This window comes from Oncorhynchus keta, unplaced genomic scaffold (genome assembly GCF_023373465.1).
Source record: "Oncorhynchus keta strain PuntledgeMale-10-30-2019 unplaced genomic scaffold, Oket_V2 Un_contig_16906_pilon_pilon, whole genome shotgun sequence".
In the NCBI taxonomy this organism is placed as follows: domain Eukaryota; kingdom Metazoa; phylum Chordata; class Actinopteri; order Salmoniformes; family Salmonidae; genus Oncorhynchus; species Oncorhynchus keta.
This window is the reverse complement of record NW_026280182.1, coordinates 1-16,387: the sequence shown is the minus strand read 5'-3', so window position 1 is coordinate 16,387 and position 16,387 is coordinate 1. Positions and strand designations below refer to the sequence as shown.

General features: G+C 44.4%; 1 pseudogene across 1 annotated transcript; it reads left to right on the top strand.

Annotated features, from left to right (window-relative positions):
* Window positions 1-340: 340 nt before the first annotated feature.
* LOC118380929 (alpha-2-macroglobulin-like) lies at window positions 341-16,051 on the top strand (annotated as a pseudogene). The gene is made up of 36 exons (XR_008103240.1): window positions 341-374; window positions 1,343-1,430; window positions 1,586-1,766; window positions 2,122-2,278; window positions 2,802-2,854; window positions 3,190-3,210; window positions 3,460-3,623; window positions 3,722-3,806; window positions 4,519-4,669; window positions 4,774-4,894; window positions 5,304-5,413; window positions 5,525-5,698; window positions 6,459-6,608; window positions 7,021-7,089; window positions 7,196-7,246; window positions 7,430-7,576; window positions 7,898-7,957; window positions 8,245-8,275; window positions 8,854-9,078; window positions 9,147-9,273; window positions 9,368-9,489; window positions 9,569-9,620; window positions 9,697-9,784; window positions 9,874-10,030; window positions 10,460-10,551; window positions 10,694-10,852; window positions 10,946-11,016; window positions 13,622-13,783; window positions 14,024-14,214; window positions 14,467-14,682; window positions 14,825-14,949; window positions 15,180-15,270; window positions 15,377-15,445; window positions 15,576-15,681; window positions 15,768-15,821; window positions 15,972-16,051. The product of XR_008103240.1 is annotated as an alpha-2-macroglobulin-like (transcript).
* The last annotated feature ends 336 nt before the right edge of the window (window positions 16,052-16,387 follow it).

Sequence of the window (16,387 nt, the reverse complement as noted above, 5' to 3'; positions counted from 1 at the left end):
ATATGCGCGAATACAAGGTGTAGACTTTTCCGTGAAATGCTTACTTACAAGAAAGCCCCTTAACCAACAGTGCAGTTCAAAGGAAAATATTGAGACTAAAATAAACAGTAACACAATAAGAATAACAATAACGAGGCTATATACAGGGGCACCGGTACCGAGTCCACATGTTAGTTGAGGTAATCAACATGCTGCCTTGTTGACAATATGATCGAGCATTTGAAATGGACGTTCAGTCTAATCGAACTCCCTGAATATCCAGCAGGTGCGAGCGCTTAGTAATTAGAAGGGGAAAAAGTCCGGAACTAAGGATATTTATGGGGACATGACCGACGGGGATGTTTACTTTCAGAGTCCACAAACAACCCGCTGCGGTGAGTATGCCTAGTGCACAGGTGTTCTAGCAACTTGTGTTGCAATCATATACCCAAAACAATAGTTTTTAAATGTTACTTGCATCTGGTCTTTTACAGGCTATACCAAATGCAATCCAAAAGGGTTTAGCAACATAATACTGTCTCCTAGTGCACGTTACACTTTTGCAATCTGTGTTTGGTGCCCAGTTTCTCGCCCGATATATTGTAACTCTGTTTAGAAGTAAAACAGTAACCTACATGCAATTGAGCCTTTTTTACCGACCTGTGTCTGCAGCCTGGTCTCATGAACTATATGTAACATAGTAAATGTAAATCTGACAGGCTGAAATCTGTATGAAATGTTAAGTTTGGTATTTTTACAGAAGACTGACAGCTACAATAACCAAAAGGGTGGAGGGGTGGGTGTAGTAAAACTGCCGTATAACATTTTGGGTAATAAGCAACTTCATCATCTAGTTAGCTAAAAGGGTTAAGGTTAGCCAACATGCTAACCACCTTTACTCCTAATGTTAGCTACCTAGTTCATGTTGGCCACAACAAATTGGAATTTGTAAGATGTCTATTTTAACATCATATGAAATGGATGGACATCCACAAATGTAATACATATAAAATGTAATTAATATATCATACTTGGTTTTCGCGTACAAAATGGTCTGAGACCTGTTTGGGAAGCTTCTCCCTGTCTGGTGGTATGTCAGTGGGTCGATGCTTCTGATATGGAGTGCATGGTTTGCAGTGCCCAGGAAAGAATTTTAAATTCAATTGTTTGGTCTCTCACCCCCTTCTGTAGAATTGTATTTTATTAGCCAACCCTTAACCTATATCTCCTAACCTGCTGTGGAAGCTCTAACCTTATAGGTGAAGTCAATTGACAATCTGGATCCCATCTAGACACAACCTGTATACTGTGCAGTAGGAATACTGGGTCATAACAGACTTGGTGGTTTATTTTTCTCCTTTAGTCATGGTTCTTCCTGGGCTTCAGGTTTGGAGATGGATACTCTTTGCCTGCATTCACTGGCGTTGTGTCTGTCAAGAGACTCCAAGACCGTAAGTCCATCTGCAGTTAGAATTTAGTGATCAGACTTGTCAGAGCAATTTTTCACCTATCCTTTCTGCAGATCTTTATCCCCTCTTGTATATTTCAACTGGCTTTGGGTTTAGAGATGTACTGATTTTCCTGTTGCCGGGTGTGTTCTCTGTAGGGTTTACATGGTAGCCGTTCCTGCAGTGATCCAGGCAGGCTCAGAGGCCAAGCTTTGTGCCAGCCTTCTGCAGCCCAACGAGACCCTGGTCATGACCGTATCTCTGATGGCCGACGGGCAGAACAAGAGACTTCTCCACCAGAGTTCTGACCAAGAGTTTCACCGCTGTTTCCAGTTTCAGGTCAGCCCAGCACTGGTGGACTTTCAGAACCATTCCATTAAGAGTGGACTGTACTGCTCAGCTTTGATGCATCGCTTAGGTTCTTTGTGCAATGCCAGCTTGTTTTATGGCAAATGTCAGTGGTGGCCTACTAGAACTTTTCTTCCAATTTGTACCAGGTTTTGATTGAATGCTAGTATATACTATTGAGACCATTTCTATATGTAACTTACAGTAGGCTGAATGCATAATGGGATCCCTCTACCTTGAAGTGGCTAGTGGCTCTTACCAACTGGGCCACACGGCACCACATTTGAATGTCCTATGTTATCGGTCCGTTTGTTCACCGGCGTTGCCCCGTTTCCGTCCCTGACAGGCGCCTAGTGTGAAGAGCGACGAAGTGCAGAACTTTAAGGTGGAGGTTCGAGGAGAAACATTCCTATCAACAGAGGAGAGAAGGGTCATGATCAAACCCTACAGCCCCATGACGTTCATCCAAACGGACAAACCAATCTACAACCCAGGACAAACGGGTAATGTTAGAGCCGGTACACCTTTAGTCTGGTTGCTAAGAAACGGGCCAATGTTCTGTAATGGTTTACTCCGGGGCTTTGACCTTTTGGGCCCCTGACCCCACTTTGACATCAACAGTTATCCACGACTCCACCGTGCTCCCTTTGTTTATTTGAGGCCATAACAGTATTACAATGAAGTACTGTCGGACTGAAATCTGAAGGAAGTATTGTTTGAAATGCATTGGGCAATAATTGTGTAGAAAAGAACACCATCATTGCTGGCAATGCTCTTCCCCAGTCTGTTCTAACGTCATGCGTGGCTTATGAGGATTGTAGAGAGAAACGGTAGACATCTGAAGAGCCTCGTTGTTCAGGAATGTGGTGCAGATGCAGTAAATCCCCCTGGGTTCAATCAGGATATGTACACTGGAATCAGGCTGGAAATCCTCAACCAGTATTTCTGGGAATCCTTGGAATTGAGAAAGTTGCCTGAAATTCTGCTTCTAATATTCTCATTGTGTTTGTCGTTGGCTGTTTACAGTGCTTTTTAGAGTCGTCACCTTGGATACCCATTTTAGCCCCGTCAATCAGCTGGTGAGTTGAAAATATACGTTTGACAATAGTATTTTAGTTCAGTCTCTACTATTTCAATCCACGATGCAGAAGTGTCACACTACTGTGATGGACATAGCAGTCTGGTATTATGTACAGCAATCAACCAGCCAGGACATGAGGCTTCCTTTCATATAGGTCAGATTGGAATGTATGGGATCATCTTTCCCGAGATTGAATTGCAAATGCTACATGTGATGTTTACGTTAAGTGACCAAGCCAATCACCTGTCTAGTAGCTGTAGACGGCTATGCTCTGTTTTGGCATTGGAGTTCTTAATGAAACATGACTCCATCTCTTGTCTTTGCCCTTCACAGTACAACATTGTGGAACTTGAGGTAAGATCCTTGTTGGTGTAACTTTATGTTGACTGTCTGTGTAAAGACTGCAGCATTATGACTCCCCTGCTAGCTAGGTCCTCATATCCACCTACTGTAGAAGATACTTCCAATCAGCGTTGTGTGTAATCTGGGCCCTCTTCAGTAGATGAATGTTGCAGATAGAACTGACTCCTTGTCCTGTATACCGTTGTGAACTTTCCACAACGTCGTGTCCTGCTGAACATGCCCCTTCCTATGAACCAACAGGATGTTAATCACAACCGGATTGGACAGTGGTTAACACTACATCCAGTGGCAACATTCTGCAGCTTTCTCACCCCTGAACTCTGAAGCACCTGTAGGATCCTATACCATTGTAGTGTGGATTGGTGAAGAGAAAATCTACCACAACTTCAAGGTAGAACAGTATGGTAGGTTGAGTTTCTCTTTTTCATGCTCGGTAATGTTGCATCAATGCATCACAATCCTGGAACGTTGTGGAGTTGACTGCTGTTCTTTTTATCTGTAGTTTTGCCCAAGTTTGAGATCAAAATGAACCTCACTGACAAGATCAGCGTTGTTCAAGAAGAGTATGAAGTGAAAGTGTGTGCAGAGTGAGAACACTATTGGGGATTTGCAATGTACTGTAGTTACAAGGTGATGTGTAACTCCACTACACGTCATTAATTCTCATTACGTGAAGGCAGACCTGGGTTGAATTACTATTAGAAGTATTTTATTTACAGTGATCTAGGTGATCAATGTCAGAGGTATAGAATACAATATAAACATATGAGATGAGTAATGCAAGGTATGTAAGCATTACTAGTGACTAGTATTCCAATGATGTCAAGTCTGTAGGCAGCAGCCTCTGCTAGTACTGTAGCTTCATTTGATAATACACTTGGAAATGTATGCATTTGAGGATACTCAAATACACTTATTTAAATCTAAAAGTCCTTAAATATGCATGTGGTCTGCATTAATGACCCATGCTAATTGAAGACCTATAGTGCTACTGCGCAAGTCTTAAACTGCTGCTAGGATCCCTGAGATTTGTTAGTGGCATTTACATGAACAGCTGGTTCTTCGGTCATAAAGCATCTCAAATTAGGATGGCAGTTCTAGGATCAGGTCCCAGCCTGACATGTGACCTTGTTCATTATGATCTATAGTTAAAACTGATCCCGTTCTGAGGCTCTATGAATACAGGTCCAGATTCATTGACCGTGTTAAACGCCTGACTTCAAGCCTTTAGGTCTTATGTTTTAATATGGTAACTGGATGTAGGAAGTTGACACTTGTCTTGTTGTGAATTGAAATCAGATACACGTATGGGCAGCCTGTACCTGGTAAAGCAGGGTCAAGTTGTGCCGACCTTTGGTGGACAATGCAGTGATACCAATAACAATTGATGAGCGAAATCCACAAGGGAGTTCCTGATTACACACCTCCATGCCACAAAGAGTCAATAGAGGTCTGTATGCTTTCCTAAAACGAGTAGTGCTGTTTTACAAACATGTTACATTTGAATGGGATTTAAATGTGTTTTTATGTGTGGTTCTGTTTGCTTTTTCCTAGATGGACCATACTGGCTGTGCTTCTTGTGTCTTCAACATGGCACTTTTCACAAAGAATGCAGGAGAGAAATTGCTTGGAGACGTGTTTAGTTTCCATGCAGAAGTACAGGAGGAGGGGACAGGCAAGTCCTCATCACAATCATTATGAGATGCATCATGTTGTTGGACTACAAACCCTTCATTTCACTTCAGCTGATGGCGACGTAACTGTTGCCTGTTTAATTGTGATCAGGTTCCTAACTGTCCTGGGGTTCCCCCTGAGTTTTGGTTTTTGCCCGAGCGCTACACAGCTGACTGAAATATTCATCTCAGAATGTAGGTTTTGATTTGAATCGCTGGAGTGCCAGGGCAAGAACTACAAGGTGCACCCAGGGGTCCCAGAACTGAGTTTGGGTTACTCTGCGTTGGCTCAAGGTTTTGTAAGAAAGGGCTTTTTGACCGTTGGTGCTGCAGCAGGTGTTGTGTAATGCTGTTTTAATGGAAGCTGTTTCTGTATTGTGAAATAAAACTATATTTGTTTTCATTTGACAGGTATTACACTGTCTGAGGAAAAAAATGTAGAACTGTCCTATGTGATTGGAGAATTCACATTTGTTGACACGCCCCAAATCTATGAGCATGGATCAATTATCGAAGGCAAGGTAAGTCCAAATGGTGTTCCTGTTGCATTGTGGATGCTTGGTTTGTCCTGCTTCCTGAACTACCAGTATGTGGTGTCACTTCATTCATACAACACCCCCCTTTTTCTTCAGATAAATGCTGTTGGATATAACAACACACCCATCTCTGACATGTTAGTCTACCTGTTCGAGGAGAAAGGCTGGTCCTCATATCTACGACTACAGAACCTAACCACGGACAGTCGTGGTATTGCCAGGTTCTCCGTCAACACAACCAGTCTGCCCAAAGAGAATATTAACCTCGTAGTAAGTATGATTCCTTCTAGGTTTGAGAGACTTTATATTCTATGCCAGTGTCTGGGACTAAACAATATCTACATTTTAAATAGAACTATAACTAGTTAAACTTATAATAAAGAGTATATCTAATTAATAATGTCAATTCATAAGGAAGGATTGTGGCTTTTTAAGCAAGCAAAAGGGTCGTTAACCTACGGTTGAACCGACTCAACTTAGCTCTGGGATGTTTAGATAAGATGGAGAGTTCCAGATAATGGAAAAGTCTTCTAAATGGTGATGGATGAAGGTGAAGATTCCAGAAGTTAATCTGGATAAGTGAGTGAGCTAGTGGGTTGGAATCAACTTTTGAACCTGTTCTTTCCTGGTCATAGGAGGAAAGACATTTTATAACCTACATATTTAGTATATAAACTGTTTGTGGTTTCATGGCAGTGAGCTCCGAGAATAAATACTATCATCTAATTTTGATAAGACTGGTCTTTTATACAAATAAGAATCTTACAAATTCTTAAACAGAGTGCATTTAATTAATGAACGCATATAGGAATTATGACATTCCTGTGACGGGGCAACCGAAACGTGCACCGCTTGGGGTCCCCAGGACTGTTGGGGAAACGATGCCCAGAGGTCATGACCTTAACAGGCTAGGTGGAAGTAAGGTGATCTGTTACCATATTGCTTCCTGTCATCCCTCAGACTCCACTGTATATAGACTTGGTTCTAGGGTTGATTTAGGATTGGGCCTTTAGTTACTGTTCCTTTCCAGGTGAGCGACACCCCACAAGTGGAGTACCCAGGATACAGGGTCCCCTATTTCAACAGAGGGCAACACCTACTCTCGCTGATCCAGCCCGCTGACATTAAACCGTCCAGCTCCCCTGGCTATTCAGAAGGTGGAGAAACCACTGGCGTGTGGGTGTGTCGATCACCATCCGCTATGCCATCGTAGGGAGACTGTCCAAAGGCTCTGTGGCTGTCCTCTACCTGGTGAGAACCAGGAACAACCTGCAAACCCATGGTGCCTCTCAAATAGCACATATTTCCTGTTTGCACTCCTTTTGACACACTTTCATAGGAAGGATGTTCCTAAACTACACCAATAGTCCTAATCAACCACCGTAACCTTGGCTCATTGCATATTTAAAATTGGAATTAATATACATTTATCAAAATTTATAGAAAATGGGATGATGGGCATCCACAATGAATAGGTGCTAACGTATCATGCTAATTGAGTCCTGGATTTGTTAACCGTGTTACGTCTACCCGTGAGTCCAGGTTGCAACGTCTCCACTCTGTTGCTGAGAACTGTTTCCCTTTCCCTCCAGGCCTTGTCCAGAGGGGTCATAGTTCAAAGCATGACACACATCAATGTTACTGTGCAGCAGGACAGTCCTGTGAGTGAGTTTCATTAAGTGATTCTGAACATTCTGGAAGGTGCTTAATGAGTGACCTGCTCTTGCGTTGCAGTGGCTGAGGGTGACGCTACCTTGACGTTGGCAGGTCCCAGAGATGGCGCCGGTGGTTCAGCTCCTGGTGTACAGTATGCTCCCAGTGAGACTGTCACTCGCCACAGCATGAACTTCCCCACTGAAAATGCTTCAGGAACAAGGTGTGGAGGAGTCTGGCATATCCCCAGTAACTGTATATCACAAACATTGTTGTCCCTTTATGAAAGGTGTCAGTATTTCCATGCAGACTGTATCATACCTGAGTAATGGTATCTGTGTCTGCCAGGTGTCGGTGGAGTTCTCCTCCAACGCTGTCCCAGGAGGAGAACACCCTGCATCTTCCTCGGCCCGGCCCGGTTCCCTCTGTGGCCTCGGTGCTGTTGACCAGAGTGTTGGCGTCATGGAGCCAGGGAAGAGGCTGGATGCTGACAAGGTAACACGGCTCACTGAAGTGAACAGCGGTGGTACCACCGTACCTACTGTTTTGGTGGTGCTGGGAATTACAACCAGTGACTACAGCAGACATGGAGTGGATCTGTTCACTGTTGGGAGCTTTTATCAAATGTGATGGGACTCATTCTCTGGCTTGAGGCCCACTTTCTATTGTCTCTCAGTAACTGGAAAGCACCTCCTTGTTGATGGGACAACTTTCTAAACGTTTTAGCAATGGACAACAAAATGGAGTGTTTCCCCAAGTAGTCGTTTCGGTCTGTTCTGTTTGGTAATTTCACACCTCCCTGTTGTCCCTTTCCAGATATTTGATTTGTTACCGGTCAAGGAGACGACCTATATTCCCTACGAGCTTGAAGATCCGGTAGCGTGTTTACGCGTTAGACCAAGGAGATCCATAATACCACACCCATATGGACCGCCTGAGCAGACAAACGATCATATGGCAGTTTTTCAGGTAAATATTTCCTGCCCTGTTTTCTCAACTTGATGAATCAGTCACCATACTGTTACAATGTGTTAATCTTACACTGTTAAACTTAATAGAATGACAAACAGACTTTTTATTACTAAAAATTGGTTCTAGCTTTTTCAGACACTGGGATTGAAGCTAGCGACTAACCTGGATATAAGAGTACCTTCCTGCCTCAGTTACCAGGGAACCAGTACTATCGCTCCTATGGTGAGATGTCCTGGACCAACCCTTATTCTCATTGCCAAGTCTAATGAATCTTGGGTTATGGATGACCTTTGCTAGAATAACAAAGCCTGGTTAAACTGGTCTAAACACCGCATGCACTCACTGAGCCCAGTAGCATTCAGTCTATTTTTAACTTGACACTAATGGCCATGTTTTGTGTCGGTAGAAGCTACAGCCCAATGGCTAGGCCTGGATCAGCGGGTCCTAGACTTGAAATGGCTGTGGCTGGTGGATTTGCCGCTCCACCTCCTACCCATCTGAGGTCCGTCCATTCTTCCCGAGACATGGTTTGGGACCTTGTGGAAGTTGGGTAAAGTGCTCTGCGGGAGTGAGGCCGACCTCTGGTGAAAGCCCTCTTAGCTCTTGCCTCATATCCAAACAGTAGTGGTGTGATTAGACCTGAACCTCTGTAAACTGAGGAAAGACCTTTGACGTCAATGGGTGTCCTTTGGTTAGATAAAGCTTAAATGCATTTGTAACAACAAACTGTGTTGCAATTAGTCCTTCTCTATTGCTCATACAGTAAACCTCTGTTTGAACTCTGACCTCATATATTCCAGAGTCTGGATCTCTAGATGTCCCACCCCCTGATCTGAACCACCACATCACCTGGGAGACTGAGGAGTCTTCTCCCTGGCCCCCAGTGGCTTCGGTCCTGGCTCCTCTGGTGGAGCTCACGGTCTTCAGCCTTCATGCTGGAGCTCACCCTGCCCTACTCAGTCATCCGGGGAGAGCACTTTGAGCTGAAGGCCACTGTGTTTAACTACCTCTCCAAGTGCATCATGGTACGACACTGCACCAGGATGGTTTCTTGAGTTGTATTGTTATCTTACGCCGTGTTCCTCTTTGGCAGGTTTCTGTGACTCCAGCTCTTTCCTCAGACTACACTCTCACACCCTTGCGTGATGTCCAGGACTCCTCGTGCTTGTGTGCCAATGGACGAAAGACCTTCAGTTGGACAATGGCCCCCTCTGTCCTGGGTTAGTCTTCATCTGTTCAAACGGCAGAATGGATGTCAACCTGAGTTGTGTACTGTCACCGTATTGGATGTTGTGTAACCTGTACTGTGTGTAGGGGTTTTGAACGTGTCTGTTAGTGCGGAGGCTGTCCAGTCCCAGACTGCGTGTGACAATGGGGTTGTGAACGTACCGGAGAGAGGACGCGTTGACACAGTCACACGGAGCCTGCTGGTGAAGGTATGTAGTCTACTGCTGTGGGAGAACTACAGTTGATAGCACAGATACTGCCTCTGAAATGAATCCCTCTCTCCTCCAGGCTGAGGGAACAGAGAAGAGCCACACCTACAACTGGTTGCTGTGTCCTACTGGTCAGTAATGAATCAACGTTGAATGTTCACGGTGGTTGGCGTGATCATCTTCATTCAGCTCTCTTTGTGTCCACAGGAGAAGCTCTGACGGAGGAGGGGTGGAACTGCAACTTCCCAGAATGTGGTGGCTGGCTCTGCTAGGATTTCCCCTCTCAGTTCTGTGGGTAAAATGGCACCATTGTGTAGTGGTGGGAAGGCGACCCTTCTCAGTGACGATGCTGCTGTTTGCTGTAAGGAAGTCCTTGTTTCTCAGAGGACATCTGGGTCGGACCTCAACAACCTGGATGGACTGTTGCAGATGCCGTATGTAGTAGAGCAGAATATGGCCCTGCTCTCCCCCAATATCTACATCCTGGAGTACCTGAGGAACACAGAGCAGCTCACGCCAGCCATCCTAGAAAAGGCCACCGATTCCTCACTAGTGGTAGGAGAGTCCCTTAAAATCTACTGTCTATTAGATGCCAAATCCACAAACCGGGCTGGATTTGTCCAATTAGAAGGATTTTGTTTTATTTAGTGTTTCTCCACGATGTACCCTGCTGTCATGGTGACGGCGGGGGCTTCATAACAGATGATATCAATGTCTGCATCATGACCCAACACATGGTTTTCTACTGTCATTTGATGGTAGAATATTGACACTGTCTCAAAGCACCCGATTCCTTCCATTCGCTGTTATGTCCTGTATGTAGGTTTCCTCCGCCTAATCACTCTCCTTCTAATAATTAGCCGGTTGAATGGGGTTAATTCCAACTTGGTTGGAGGGTAGCTCTCCATGAACGGGGTTGAGGGAGCCATTTGGGGCACAACTCTGGGAATAGTCAACGGTGACGGGTCACCGTTGATGTCGGCAGGTTACCAAAGGCAGCTGAACTACAGAATGCCGGCCGGTGCGTGCACAGCTGCGTTGGACAAGGCTTGGGAACACCTGGTGGTGTGGCTTGTTTTTAACCTACTGGTAGTTTCAATGACATATTACAGCCAATCAAATGGCATCTCTGGCATGGAGACAATGGATAGGACAGCGACGTGTGATGTCAGGGCTTTTAAATGAATCCCACTTATTTCTTCAGGCTGACTGCTTTTGTCTTGAGATCCTTTGGCAAAGCCCAGTCTTTCATCTATGTTGACCCGGCAACGATGGAGCAATCCAAGACTTGGTTGGAACGTCTAACAAGGCCAACATGGCTGTTTCAGAACTTCCCAGGAAGCTCTTGAACAACCGAATGAAGGTATTTGTATTGCTAATAAACTAGTTGTCTGTTTAGTCAGACCGGCCATAGTTTGATTTCAACAGGCTAGTGTCGTGACATTGTTTTCCTGAGGTGGAGTGACGGATGAAGTCACACTGACTTACATCACTGCTTCAATGCTGGAGCTCAACATGTCCGTGGCGGTAGTAGCTTCCTCCATGGGACCATTCATTTCTCTCTCACACCGTCATTACAGGCAACTCATTCAGCCTCCTGTATGAAATCTGTCTTCACATCAACTGTCATTTACAGCTTCTCTGACGTAGTGAGTAATTTCTCTGCTAGTAGCCTATGAAATAACGAAGAATGGGCTTAGATGTAAGGGAACACCCCTGAAATGGACAAAATGAATGGGAAGTCATTGGCACTGGACAAAACCATATCACTCAATTCTCGTCGTTTTGTTCAAAGTTGATTGCAATGCCATATGGCAAATGCCAGGTGTAACACTTTGAAAATCAGCAGGTGGCGGCGCGCTCCTGTGGTTTCATATTGCAAATGAACGTCATCAAAAAGCAACATTTTAAAAAGTGAAAAAAAAATGCAAAAACCTAGCAACCCCCTAAAATGCTTTCTGGACTGTTTTTTGAAATTCTTTTTGATTTGTGTCTACACACGTATAAGAACTTCATCAACATACTTTAGTCATTATTTATTTTTTACTTGTGCATATGTTTTGTCCATTTGCAATGTGATTTCATAGGAGTCAAAAGTAACTATTTTTGGGGCCAAATGCCATAAGAAATTTGACATGCTCAAAAATCCTGCAGAAATGCCAAATTGACTGGCCTGATGAACACAGGATGGCCGGGCATTGATCGCTCGTTGTGTTTTCTTTATGTTCATTGGTTTATGTTTTCTCACTTTTGCAAATTCACTGTGCATTTGCAATATGGTTCAATGGGCATTTACCATCACGAATTTGTCATGCTATAAAATCTTGCAGGAATGCGAAATTGATGGCTGGGCAGTGATTCTGGTACCTCACTGTTTAAATATATTGCAACTGGACAATAGTCACCAGCAAGTCACTGTCCATCAGTCAATTGATATCATTTGTTTAGTAGCCAACTATCACATACTACAGAGCTGGCCCAAAATTCACAACTCCTTCTATTCAAACCATAATAAAAACGTAGTTGCGTTCCAGCTGCGGGTCAGTTCTGATGTTATGTGTAGGCCTAGCTGAGGCAACCTGAATCCCAAGTTTTGGCTCGATAGGTCATTTGGTGCCAGAGCAAGACTCTAATTGGTGCTGAAAATACACTTTTTTCCCCCATGCCTTGCCACGGGGTCAGTCTATGGGCCGAGGCGGTCGCAATGCACCTAGTCTGCGACTCTGGGACATTTCTAAATGTTGTCATTTTCGTGATGGTCAAAATGAATTGAAGTCATTGCAAATGTACGAGGCTGTTTCTCGGTCCGAGGGAGCCACGTAACTCACCACGCACTCACCATCGACCTGAGGTCCAGAACAGATTTTGGGTTTGACGTTTCTTTTAAAGTTCCAACAAGGTTAACTAATACAGGCACTGTCTCTACGCACCCAATGGGTCCCTCCTGCCAAGCTGTGTGTGATTTAGTTTTCTTTGAAATTTTATGGGAAAAATGACTGATTTCCAGTTCATGGGGTTGCCTAATCACACATGAAGTTTTGAAAGATCTGACCTTTTAACCCTTGGAAACAGCCAATATGACACAATTTAAGGCACTTCCGGTTGGCACAGGAAGCTATAAATAAACTCATATCCTGACTGGGGTATGCCTTTACAGAATCCTGAGTTATTTACGGAGGGTTTTGTGAGTTATTTCAGGAAATCACAAATCTCGCAGAGCTCCGCAGCTTTAAATAAGATTTGTATGAACACCCTGCAACTGGATCTGTTACTGTTTAAAAAAAAAAAAAACATCACCAATTTGACATTGTACGATTTCTCTTAAATGACGATAGATAAATGGCTGGTTCTTTTTTTTATTGACACCAGAGGCTCCTTGACTTTGACGTGAAGTGGAAAAATTATTGCTCTATTTTCATTTTGGACCTTTCTTCCCAGAAAAATGGCCTGGCTCAAACCGTTGAGGCCCTGGAACAAGATGGCGTCTGGCCAACTGCCCGTATGCCAAACCTACACTCACAAGTTTCGGCCAAATATTTTCCGTTTAGAGTACGTGATTCGTGATGTTTTGTACATTTTTGCAATTGATTTGCTTATGCCCTCTTGTGGGATTTACCGGGACAGTGGAAAAATGCAAATTGGATTATTTTATAAAGCGAAACCGAATCTGTTTGACTTCCCGGTAGATCCGGCCCTGCCGCACGGCCCGGCGCCCGATCCGTGAATTTTAGAAACGTTTTTCGGAAGTCTAGTAAGGGACCGTATATTTGCAATATGGACTTTCTCACTAAACATATGGCAAAATGTTCCCTTAAGGTGTGTTGCTACTGATATTAGGCTCTGTATGCTACTGTAAAGTGAGAAGGAAATGTGCTGTTGTCTGGTCCCAGATCTGTTGGTGTTTATTTTTAGGTGCCCATGCCTCTTTGGCAGGGGACCTCTGCATATACAAATTATACCCTTTACAAATGTAATAAAATGTACAAGGACAAACAATCCCGTTCGTCAGCAAAAGTGTTCCCTGATCAACAATTTGAACTGCCTGAGGCCCCAGAACAGCAAGTTGAATGGAACAGTCAAACTGATCTGGGACCAGGCTGACACAATGTGCTGCTGTCATTCTGTGCTCTAGGATCCTGTTGTGGACCGGCTTGTCTTGCCCTGAAGAACTCCACCAGTGATTTGTCCAACACCTACGCTACTGCTCTGCTGCCTACACCTTCACCCTGGCGGGTGACATGGAGACACGGGCCCGGCTTCTGCAGCACCTCGACACCATCTCATTTCAAGAGGGTGAGCGATATCCTGGTAGCTGTCTTGCCTTGATTGAGCATGCCTGGATAATGGAGTACTCTAAAAGTGCAAACCATCTGGCACTCCAGATGGGCCCAATACAATTAATAATTTAAAAATATTGTTAAGAAAAAAATACCCTAAAATTGTTTTGGAAATTAATTTGGGAGGTCAGAACTTTTGTATTGTGTTAGTCTGTATTAGGGTGAATAAGAGTCCTTATTCTGGTGTGTGCTCCTCAGGGTCTCCTGCACTGGTCCCAGTCTCCTCGGAGACCTCACCACTCCCTGGAGGTGGAGATCAGCTCTACGTTCTGCTGGCGTCCTCAGTTGCCTCTTCTCCGGTCGACCTCTGACCTGGGCTACGCCTCCCGCATCGTCAGGTGGCTGGTGAGACAGCAGAAGCGCCTACGGAGGCTTCTCTTCCACCCAGGTATACTTCCTAAACACCAGTGGTCTGAAACAGTGCACTAGTACAAACATTGACTCGTATCAGACCACAGGGCATGTGTTCTCCATGTCAACCTGGTGAGGCTCACTTCCACTGAGAGCTAAAAACCATCATCGTAATGGATAGGTGGGATTTAGTCACTTTAGCAACTGTTCAATGTGAGGGAAAATAATCAACCCTTTAAAATGGTCTCTTTTCATTTTGAACTGATTGTCCTGTGGTGTGCATGTCTAGGACACGGTGGTGGCCCTCCAGGCCCTGGCTCTCTACTCCACCAGGGTGTTCAGTAGAGGAGGAGCCAGCACGGTGACGGTAAGGTCTCCCAGTGGGGACCGGTGCCTCTTCCATGTGAACCAAAACAACAAGCTTCTGTATCAGGAGAGGGTGCTGCAGGACACAGAAGGGAAGTACAGCGTTGAAGTGCAGGGCAGTGCTTGTGCCTCAGTGCAGGTCAGTGAATACACATCTCTGCTCCAGTCCTGTGGCGCAAGATGCACTTTAATACACATTACAGGGAAGCTGTTTCTTCTGGCTCATAAAATGTTTGTATTCGGACAGGATGGTTTCCCTGACTTCCTCTTCTCTATCCCAGGTGGTGCTCCGCTACAACGTCCCTACTCCTACCAGAAGCACAACGCTCAGTATCCAGGTGACTCCAGAGATGGACTGCAACAGGAAGTCTTTGAGACCCAGAGTCACGCTGAAGCTCCAGTCTCTGTAAGAATGAAGGACAAATTTGTATGAATTATTTTAAATGTGTCATCTTGGAGTGTGATCTGCAGAATGGGTTTGACCCAAATGAATTAGTTTTGTTATACCTGTGTATAGGTTATTGACCTTCTCGTTGGTACCTCGGCTTGGATCAGTCAGAATGCTTATCTGGTCTTTATGGCTAAAATAATCCAAGCATTTGATTATTAAAATCCGTTGTCAATCATCTTTCTCAGATATCATGGAAAGGAGCTCACCACCAATATGATTATAGTGGATTTGAAAATGCTCTCTGGGTTTTCTCCAGATCCAGACTCTTTGGGGAGGGTGAGTTGTTGGGACCTTTATCCGTGGATGTCTTGCCTCATCTGTGTCCCTTTGTTTAAGGATGAAGGTTCTTTGTTCATGCAATATCAATGACTTGTCTTCACAGCTGAGGGGTTCAAGTCAAGTGGATCGTGTTGATATCAAAGATGACCATGTGTTAATGTACTTGACAGAGGTGAGGTGAAAACCATCTATCGGTTTGAAACCATTCACATGGCGCTTCATTTAAACATAATATATTTTGATGTACAGTTACTTCTGCTTCGATCATTTAATGACCCGTGTGTTTGTTTTTCTCCCAACAGCTGATATCACTACTTCCTTTCCGCATCACCCTGGACATCATACAGGAGCTCCCAGTACAGAATCTAAAGCCAGCAGTGGTCAAGATCTATGACTACTACCAGCCAAGTAAGTTACTCTACTAACCCCTCTTCTGGGGAACATTTGGTCAACTTGTTTTCATTTACTGAGACGGAGCTGTCTTGCGGTTACAGGTGACCAGGCTGAGACAGAATACGTCTTCCCTTGCAACTAGGGGTTCCAAACTGGTGAGCTACTTGAGATCTGTAGTTATTGGTGATGAATTGTGTTCTAGGTGACTCGCGTACTATACATGATTTTAGGGAGCCAGTCTTCCTTTAATCTAAATGCTGGTCAGTTTGCTGACGGCTTCATTAAATGTCTTTGCTCCTCGACAGATGGAAGAAGATGTCACACCTGCAACCCTTGAGACGTCTTTCAAAAACTATGGATCTGGAAATAAAGTGTTTGATTAGAACCCCTTTCTGGAGCCTTTTGTCTTTGAGTAGTGAGGTGAATATTGAGGCAGTGGTGTTCATCCTGGGGTACATTAAGGAATGTGATTGGGTCCAGTAAACAGAGCAGCTCTCTGGAGGTGTAGTTTCCATCTGTGCTGTTAATCAGTGTCGCCAATTGTACAAAAGTGTACGTAACTTTGGGTTCTCATCTGTTTTGTTCCTCAGTCTGTGACATGGACCCCTGTAGTCATGAAGCCCTGGTTCTTTTAGTTCTCATCAGGGAATCAGCAAGATGTGGTGGTCAACGCCTCACAAATCAATGAGATTAACTGAACAATTGACGACCCAACAGATAC